This window comes from Stomoxys calcitrans, chromosome 1, assembly GCF_963082655.1.
Source record: "Stomoxys calcitrans chromosome 1, idStoCalc2.1, whole genome shotgun sequence".
In the NCBI taxonomy this organism is placed as follows: domain Eukaryota; kingdom Metazoa; phylum Arthropoda; class Insecta; order Diptera; family Muscidae; genus Stomoxys; species Stomoxys calcitrans.
Window position 1 is genome coordinate 253,682,840 of NC_081552.1, and position 10,530 is coordinate 253,693,369.

The window sequence follows — 10,530 nt, forward strand, 5'->3', positions numbered from 1 at the left end:
GAACAACAGGGCCTAAGTCTTTCATGCTAATAGTATTGTCCGATTAAAATTATAGCACAATGATTAGGGCGGTTCTTCTTGTAGTTGTGTCCGAAACACGCCAAGTGGAATAAGAACAAGTAAAAAGACGTTAAGTTCGGCCGGGCCGAATTTTGGATACCCATCACCCCGGGTATATGCGGAAACCACTTTTCGTCAAAATTCGGTGAAAAATGCATACCTTAGCAGCCATATCGAAATATGTTCCGATTTGGAAATACTAATAAGTACAAGTCATTGCTCAATTGTGTATAACAAAAGAATTAATCTTTTTAGTAGATATAAAAAAAAAAATAAACCGATCTGAACCATATACGAAACGGATGTCGAAAAGCCCAACATAAGTCACTGTGTCAAATTTCAGTGAAATCGAATTATAAATGCGCCTTTTATGGGGCCAAGACTCTAAATCGAGATATTTGTCTATATGGCGGCTATATCCAAATCTGGACCGATTTGGGCCAAGTTGCAGAAAAATGTTGAAGAGCCTAACACAATTGCCCCAAATTTCGGAGGCATCGGACGATAAATGCGCCTTTTATGGGCGCAAGACCTTAAATCGTGAGAACGGTCTATATGGCAGCAATATTCAAGTCCGGACCGATTTGAGCCAAATTGAAAAAAAAATGTCGAAGGGCATAACACAACTCACTGTCCTAAATGTCGGCGACATCGGACAATAAATGCGCATTTTATAGCCCCAAAACCTTAAACCGAGAGATCGGTCTATATGGCAGCTATATCCAAATCTGAACCAATCTGGACCAAACTAAAGAAGCATGTCGAAGGGCCTAACACAACTTACTGTCCCAAATTTCGCCGACATCGGATAATAAATGCGCCTTTTATAGCTCCAAAACCTCAAATCGAGAGATCGGTCAATATGGCAGCTATATCCAAATCTGGACTGATCTGTGCCATATTGCAAAAGTATGTCGAGGGGCTCAACACAACTCACTGTCCCAAATTTCAGCAAAAACGCATAATAAATGTGGCTTTTATGGACGCAAGGCCATATATCAAGAGATCGGTCAATATGGCAACTATATCCAAATCTGGACCGATCTGTGCCATATTGCAATAGTATATCGAGGGGCTTAACCTAACTCACTGTCCCAAATTTCGGCGACATCGGATAATAAATGCGCTTTTTATGGCCGCAAGACCTTAAATCGACGGATCGGTCTATATGGCAGCTATATCCAAATCTGTACCGATCTGGACCAAATTGAAGAAGGATGTCAAAGGGCCAAACACGACTCACTGTCCCGAATTTCGGCGACATCGGACAATAAATGCGTCTTTTATGGGTCCAAGACCTTAAATCGACAGATCGATCTATATGACAGCTATATCGAAATCTAGACCGATCTGGGCCAAATTGAACATAGATGTCGAAATGCATAACACAACTCACTGTCCTAAATTTCAGTAAAATCGGATAATAAATGTGGCATTTATGGACCTAAGACCCTAAATCGGAGAATCGGTCTATATGGCAGCTATATCCAAATCTGTACCGATCTGGGCCATATTGCACAAATATATCGAGGGGCTTAACGTTACTCACTGTCCCAAATTTCGGCGACATCGGACAATAAATGCGCCTTTTATGGCCCAAAAATCTAAAACCGAGAGATCGGTCTATATGGGAGCTATATCCAAATCTGGACCGATCCGGGCCAAATTGAACAAAGATATCGAAGGGCATAACACAACTCACTGCCACGAATTTAAGTAAAATTTCACAATAAATGTGGCATTTATGGGCCTAAGACCCTAAATCGGCGAATCGGTCTATATGGCAGCTATATCCAAATCTGAACCGATCTGGGCCAAATTGAAGAAGGATGATGAAGGGGCCTAGCATAACTCACTGTCCAAAATTTTAGCAAAATCGGATAATAAATGTGGCTTTTATGGGCCTAAGATCCTAAATCGGCGGATCGGTCTATAGGGGGGCTATATCAAGATATAGTTCGATATAGCCCATCTTCGAACTTAACCAGCGTATGAAGCAAAAAAAGAATGTATGCAAAATTGCAGCTCAATGCCGTGATTTCAACTGACAGACAGACAAGCAGACGGACGGACGGACAGAAGGACGGACATGGCTAGATCGTCTTAGATTTTTACGCTGATCAAGAATATGGATCGGAAATGGATTTTTCCTTGTGTTGCAAACGGAATGACAAAACCAATATATCCCCATCCTTAGGTGGGAGTATACTTAAAAACTGTTCTAAGTATGGTTTAAATAAGTTCATAACTTCGTATAGCTGCCATGTAAACCGACCTTAAATCTTGACTTCTTGAGCCGCTAGAGGGCGCAATTCTTATCCGATTTGGTTGAAATTTTGCATGAGGTGTTTTATTATGACTGCAAACATCTGTGCTAAGTATGGTTCAAATCGGTATATAACCTTATATTGCTGCTATATAACCGATCATGCATCTTGACTTCTTGAGCACCTATAGGGCGCTATTCTCATCCGATTTGGCTGAGACTTTGCGTGACTGACGTGTTTTGTTATGACTTTTAACAACTGTGCTAAGTATGGTTTAAAACCATTCATAACCTGATATAGCTGCCATATAAACCGATCTTAAATCTTGACTTGATGAGCCGCTAGAGGGCGCAATTCTTATCCGTTTTGATTGAAATTTTGCATGAAGTGTTTTGTTATGACTTCCAATAACTGTGGTAAGTATGGTTTAAATCGGTTCATAACCTGATATAGCTGTATAATAAACAGACTTGACTTCTTTTGCCTCTATGGTTCAAATCGGTTCATAACTTGATATACATAAATCCCATATAAAGCGATCTCTCTATTTTACTCCTTGAGCCCCCAAGGGGAGCAATTTATATTCGAATTGGCTGACATTTTACACAGGTCTCCAACATATAATTTAATTGTGGTCCAAACAGGACCATATCTTGATATGGCTCTAATGTCAGAGCAAATCATTTCTTATATCCTTTTTAGCCTAAGAAGAGATGTCGGAAAAAGAAGAAAATAAAAATGAATTTGTGTTTGTTTGTATGTTTGTGTGTTCCTTATAGACTCAGAAACGGCTGAACCGATTTTGTTGAAATGGTGCATAATGTCCCCGTGGTGAAAATAGGGTACTAAATTTTTTGTTATCTGACCCTCCCCCTTACCCCTTTTTTTCAGAAACGCCAGATCTCGGAGATGGGTGGTGCGGTTTAAGCGAAATTTCGTGTGCTGTCATATAGTACACTAAAAATAAAAATTTGGTATCCAAATTTCAGATGGGGTACCTAGGGGGGCCACCCTAAAACCTACCAAACGTATATTTATACCGATCACGACAATATGGGACTAAAAAGAAAGGTATTTAGAATAAAAAAACGTATCTGATATCCAATTGTCGGACCAAGTGCTAGGGGGACCACCCCAAGCCCCAAAACACCCCAAAATCGGACATATTTACCGCCCATGACAATATGGGACTCAAATGAAAGGTATTTGCGAGTAGAATACGAATCTGATATCCAAATATGGGACCACGTTTCTGGGGGTCCACCCCTTTCCCAATACACCCCCCAAACAGGACTTATGGGGAAAGGTATTTGAGTGTAGAATACAAATCTGATATCCAAATACGGGACCAAGTGTTTGGGGGGGCCGTATTTCACCAAAAACATCCCCCAAAGGGGATAAATTGACGATCATAGCAATATGGGGCTCAAATGAAAGGTCTTTGGGAGTAAAGCACGAATTTGATATCAATCAAACAACCCACCATAACAACCCCCAAATAGGACATATTTGCTCACCAAGACAATTTGAGTCTTAAAGAGAGTGGAACTAAATATTCATAGTTTTTAGGGCCAATACCCTAAACCGTACATATTTGCTGACTTTTGCAATAAGGAGTTGAAATGAATGGAAAAGAGCAAGTTGCTGATATATTTTCCCGGCATAGTGTTTGGGGAACCACCCCAATCCCAATCCCCAAAACACCCCTAAATCGGGCATATTTAGCGACCATGTCAATGTGGATCTTAAATGAATGGAATTGGGGGGTAGAGCAAGAATTCATTCCCATTTTGCGGGACCAATTTTCTGGGGGTCTTTCCCATTCCCAAAACACCCCCAAAGGAAAACAAATTTCGACCATGTCAATATGTGGCTCAAATGAAAGGTATTTGAGATTAGAAAACGAATTTGATAACCTATTTTGGGGCCATGTGTTTGGGGGACGCCTCATCCTGTAAACTCCTCTTAAGCCAATGGCAATGTGGGGTTTAAATAAATGGTATTTGAGAGAAGAACACGATGCTGATATTTTTTCAGAGCTAACTATCTGGGGGACCACCTCTCCCCTGAAAACACCACTTAATCAGACATCATGAGAATATCGGGCTGAAATTAAGTATTTTAAGAATGGAGTACACCTTACATCCAAACTTAAATTCGGGATTCAGATAAAGGCACTTATATTGTTAAACTGTTAGTCAAATTTGCATGGTATTTCACTAAAAGTTCTTTAATTGTCGAAAATAAATATTGCAAGGGAACTTTTGTTCCATATAAAGTAAAAGAGGCGCAGCTGAGCGGGTCCGGGTCAGCTAGTTTTATATATAAGCTAGGATCGGAAATGGATATTTCGATGTGTTGCAAACGGAATGACAAAATGAATATACCCCCCATCCTTCGGTGGTGGGTATAAAAACTGGAATGTAAAATAATCGGTTTTTAAGGCCGTTTTTTGTTTATTTATTTTTAGATTTTTTGGGCGTGCTTCCATTTCTCCTAAGTAAATTTTTTATGTTCTAAAAATGAAAGCAACTGTTTTCTATTTTAATGAACTTAACGTGTCTAGAGAAAGATCTTATCTTATTCACAATTTCCAATTGTTAGGAACACTCGTTGTTGGAATTTCTGAATAGGCTACAAGTGTTTTTAAATTGCTCCCTCTCTCTCTACGTGATGATTTCTTTATTTACTGTTTGAGCTTAATAGGTGAATATCGAAAACAAAAGCATTCACCTCTGACAATAGTTCATATACTTATATTGGGTTGCCCAAAAAGTAATTGCGGATTTTTTAAAAGAAAGTAAATGTATTTTTAATAAAACTTAGAATGAACTTTAATCAAATATACGTTTTTTACACTTTTTTTCTAAAGCAAGCTAAAAGTAGCAGCTGATAACTGACAGAAGAAAGAATGCAATTACAGAGTCACAAGCTGTGAAAAAATTTGTCAACGCCGACTATATGAAAAATCCGCAATCACTTTTTGGGCAACCCAATTGTTGAACTGATTAGTATAAACTATTAGCTCGAAAACAAAATTGGCTATTTTTGCCATATAATAAAGTAAGGCAATCGATTTTGGCTCTAATATTACCACATGTATTTTTCTTTAGATTTAGATGCCGATATTTATTGTGACAATAATTGTTTATGCTCATTTATGATTTTTTTTCTTGTGATAACAAATTAAAATAGTGATTTATTGTGAAAAATTGATTAAAGGTGTTTATCATTAATTGGCCATTCCACGAAAGATTGTATAAATCATTAAATTTGTTAATTGGACCGTTGTTCTTTTGCTATATCGATACTTACATTGATAAAATGGAAAACAAGACATTAAAATGCAGCTAAATGGTTTGGTTTCGTTAATTTGGTAAATTTACTAAACATTGAAGGGAAGCCAGCATAGCACAGAGGTTAGCAAGTCTGCCTATGACGCTGAACGCCTGGAAAAACATTTTCAGCCGTGGTTATTGCCCCCTAATGCTGGCAACATTTATGAGGTACTATGCCATGTAAAACTACTCTCCAAAGAGGTGTTGCTCTGCAGCACGCCGTTCAGACTCGGCTATAAATAGGAGCCCCCTTATCACTGAGCTTAAACTTGAACACAGACTGCACTCATTAATATGTGAGAAGTTTGCCCCCATTCCTTAGTGGAAGGGTCATTGACAAAATTTGCATTTGCAAAACATTTTCTACGACTTGCTTGTTATATCGATCGACTAGCTGGACAGGGCCCACTCCGCTGCGTCTTCTTTCACTCTCTTATTTTATCTGAGCCCTATACTGACAGGGCCAGGAAAAAGTCCTGATTGGGGCTGCTGGTACGGCCTTTCAGATATTTCGCCCTAATGTAGATACCATATTGGTGCTCTTCTCCCAAAATTTCTTTCATTTGAGCCCTATATTGCTATGGTTGGAAAATATCTCCCGTATGGCTGTGAGATTGTACACCATGTCTCAGATTCGTGCTCTAGTCTCAAATACCTATCATTTGAGCCTAATATTGTCATTATTGATTTAAATTTCCATTTGGCGGGCTTTGGAGGTGGGACGGCCGCTCTAGATATCGCTCCTTAAACAAGCAAAAGAGTGCAAAGTTCGGCCGGGCCGAATCTTATATACCCTCCACCATGGATGGCATTTGTCGAGTTCTATGAGCGGTATGTCTTTTTTGGCAAACAAAGAATATATCAAATTATAGTCCGATTCCGACCATAAATGAATGCTGAACATTGCAGAAATCATTGTGCGATATTTCAGTTCATTCGGATAAGAATTGCGCCTTATAGGGGCTCAAGAAGCCAAATCGGGAGATCGGTTTATATGGGAGCTGTATCAAGCTAAAGACCGATTCAGATCATATTGAATACGTATGGTGAAGGTCATGAGAGAAGCCATTGTACAAAATTTCAGCCAAATCGGATGAGAATTGTGCCCTCTAGAAGCTCAAGAAGTCAAGATCCCAGATCGGTTTGTATGGCAGCTATATCAAAACATGGACCGATTTGAACCATACTTAACGCAGTTGTTGGATGTGATACCAAAACACCACGTGCAAAATGTCAACCAAATCGAATAAGAATTGCGATCTCTGGTGGCTCATGAAGTCAAGACCCAAGATCGGTTTATATGGCGGCTATATCAAAACAAGGACCGATTTGAAACATAATTAGCACAGTTATTGAAAGTCATAACAAAACACCTCATGCAAAATTTCAGTCAAATCGGATGAGAATTGAGCCCTCTAGAGGCTCAAGAAATCAAGTTCCAAGATCGGTTTATATGACAGCTATGCCAGATTATGAACCGATTTGAATTATACTTAACACAGTTGTTGGAAGTCATATCAAAACACCTCATGCAAAATACCAGTCAAATCAGATAAGAATTACGCCCTTTAGAAGCTCAAGAAGTCAAGTTTCCAAGATCAGCTATACCAGATTATGAACTGATTTGAACCACACTTAACGCAGTTGTTGGATGTGATACCAAAACACCACTTGCAAAATTTCAGTCAAATCGGATAAGAATTCGGCCCTCTAGAAGCTCAAGAAGTCAAGACCCCAGATCGGTTTATACGGCAGCAATATCAAGTTATGTACCGATTTGCACCATACCTAGCACAGTTATTGGAAGTCATAATGAAACAACTCGTGCAAAATTTCAGCAAAATCGGATGAGAATTGAGCGCTCTATTGGCTCAAGAAGTCAAGTTCCAAGATCGGTTTATACGACAGCTATATCAAAACATGGACCGATTTGAACCATAATTAGCACAGTTATTGAAAGTCATAAGTCTGAAGTCGCCGAAATTTTGGACAGTGAATAAAGTTATGCCCCTTGACATTCTTCTGCGAAATAGCCCAGTTCGGTCCAGATTTGGATATAGCTGCCATATAGACCGATCTCTCGATTTACAGTTTTGGGCTCATAAAATGCACATTTATTGTCCGATGTCGCCGAAATTTTGGACAGTGAGTAAAGTTATGCCCCTTGACATTCTTCTGCAAAATGGCCCAGATCGGTTCAGATTTGGATATAGCTGCCATATAGACCGATCTCTCGATTTAAGGTTTTGGGCCCATAAAAGGTCTATTTATTGTCCGATGTCGCCGAAATTTGGAACAGTGAGTTACATTAAGCCCCTTGAAATTCTTTTGCGAAATGGCCCAGATCGGTTCAGATTTGTATATAGCTGCCATATAGACCGATCTCTCGCTTTAAAGTTTTGAGCCCATAAAAGGCGCATTTTTTGTCCGATGTCGCCGAAATTTGGCACAGTTAGTTGTGTAAGGCTCTTCGACATTTTTCTGCAAAATGGCCCAGATCGGTTCAGATTTGTATATAGCTGCCATATAGACCGATCTCTCGCTTTAAAGTTTTGGGCGCATAAAAGGCGCATTTATTGTCCGATGTCGCCGAAATTTGGTACAGTCCAAATGCAACTTGGTCCAAATCGGCCCAGATTTGGATATAGCTACCATATAAACCAATAGCTCGATTTCAGGTCTTTGTCCCGTAAAAGGAGCATTTTTATTTCGATTTCACTGAAATTTGACGCAGTGACTTATGGTAGACTTTTCGACATCCGTGTCGTATATGGTTCAGATGGGTTTATTTTTAGATATAGGTACTAGAAATACCAATATTTTGTTATACATAATTGAACAATGGGTTGTACTTGTTAGTATTTGGTCCATATCGGCTATGGGGCATAAGGTGTGCATTTTTCTCCGGATTTTGACGGTCTCGACATTCTGAGTGCTAGATCGACTCAGAATGTCGTCCGTCAGTCGAAATCACGATAGCGGTCAACATAAAGCTAGCCGCTTGAAATTTTGCACAGATACTTAATATTCAAGTAGGTCGTTGGGAATTGCAAATGGGACATATCGATTGAGATTTAGATATAGCTCCCATGTAAACCGATTAGAATTTAGCTCATGGAAGACGAAATTTTCATCCAATGTGGTTAAAAGTTTGCATGTAGAGTTTTGCTATGACTTCTAACAACTGTACCAAATACGCTCGAAATCGGACCTGATATAGCTCCCATATAAATCGATCTCCTGATTTTACTTCTTGACCACTTACAAGCCGGAATATTTGTTCGATTTGGCTTAAATTTTGCATGCAGTGTTCTGTTATGACTTCCAACAACTGTGCCAAGTACGGTCCAAATCGGTCTATAACTTGATATAGCTCCCAACTGTGCCATGTACGGTCCGAATCGGCTTACAACCTGATATAGCTCCCATGTAAACCAGTCTATCGATCATCCTTGTTCGGTTCCTAGTAGCTTAAATTTTTGCTGGTTGGACAGAAGTTTGATATGTAGAATAAAATTAGAGGCACTTCAACTAAATTTATTTTGTATACATTTTTTGCAGAATCCATGGTGGTGGGTTTCCAATATTTGGTCCTGCCGAACTTAGCACCCTTTTAATTGTTTAAATTTTTTCTTATAACCAATAACGTCATTTCTTAACAATTCTAAACGGAGAGATATTTAATGCAAAACCCAACAAGGAAATCACACCATGTGTATTAATAAAAGTAATTTTTTTCAAGAAAAAAAAAAATCTACCACAATATTGTAAGCAAAAGCACATTTCTTAGACATTTCAAAACCGGCTGAAAATGCAAATTTTCATCATAATAACCAGACAACTAAAAGTCTTTGTTTGAACTTTCCGTTCCACAGTTAAAAGCAAAACACCACACTTTTATCCACAGCGCCTGCATACGGTGTGGTTTACCTTGAAAGATTGCAGATCAATCAGCTGCTACTGGTTACAGTTCCTGAAATAACGTTGGTTATTGTTTTTCAGTTTCTACACACACGTCACACGGAGCGAGCGTTCGAGCATAAACTACTTTGTATGTCTTCTGGTGGTCTCTCGACGGCACGGGTGTTACCAAACAAAAATGAACTTCACTTCACTTCACTTGAACTAAAATCGCGTTGCTCGCTTGAAATAACCGTCCTAAGCTTTCGAGTCTCCGTCAATGACTGAATGCTCAGGTGCGTTGCTTGCTCGAACTGACTACACGCTTTCCGCTTAACGCCAGTTAAGCGCTTTTCAATTGAAGGCATTGGCAGAGCAGTAGAGCAAATTAACGCCAACGACAACGTTTATCGCTGGCGACAATGATGGCTGGTTAAAATCTCTTACTCCGCTGCCTTGATGAAACTACAAGAAAATGTGATTATGATGATGGCTAGCGATCACAAAACGATCATTGCCTGAAAGGAAAAGTGGAGCTGAAAACCCCAGCTCATATACTGCTGCTCTTTGCTGTTCTTACAAGAAAATCTTTTATGGCTGCTCTGCTGCCAAAGCTTTTGGAGTTGGTTCTGCAAACCAGTTATTGCCGATGGCGGGTAATTTCTCTATTTTAGCCATGTTCATTGCAAAATTGAAAACACTGCAGGCTTTATCGAAATGACTGACCAATTTTCGATTAAACACCAATTGTTGACAGATTACGTTTATCGTTTAATCTCTCACACTTTATGGGTACTGTTATCGCGTGTGTAATTACTAAATTGTTGCACAAAACTCTGCATACATTTTGGAAGCAAAGATTTTTTTACCCACCTGACTATTAACTCAAATGGGTAAAAAATCTAAAAAAGTAAGAGGCGCATTCATGGCCCTGTTTCACTGAAGTTTGAAGCTGTGACTCCTTG

General features: G+C 39.2%; 1 protein-coding gene across 2 annotated transcripts in view; it reads right to left on the reverse strand.

Moving 5' to 3' along the window:
• LOC106084668 (sialin) overlaps positions 1-9,886 on the reverse strand; it is a 43,780-nt gene extending 33,894 nt beyond the window's left edge. The window contains exon 1 of one of the 2 annotated variants that reach the window (XM_013248531.2): positions 9,596-9,886. The gene's annotated coding sequence lies outside the window, so the exon portion shown is untranslated. The remainder of the gene's footprint in view (positions 1-9,595) is intronic. The other variant, XM_013248533.2, reaches the window with a different exon arrangement.
• Between the last annotated feature and the right edge of the window lie 644 nt (positions 9,887-10,530).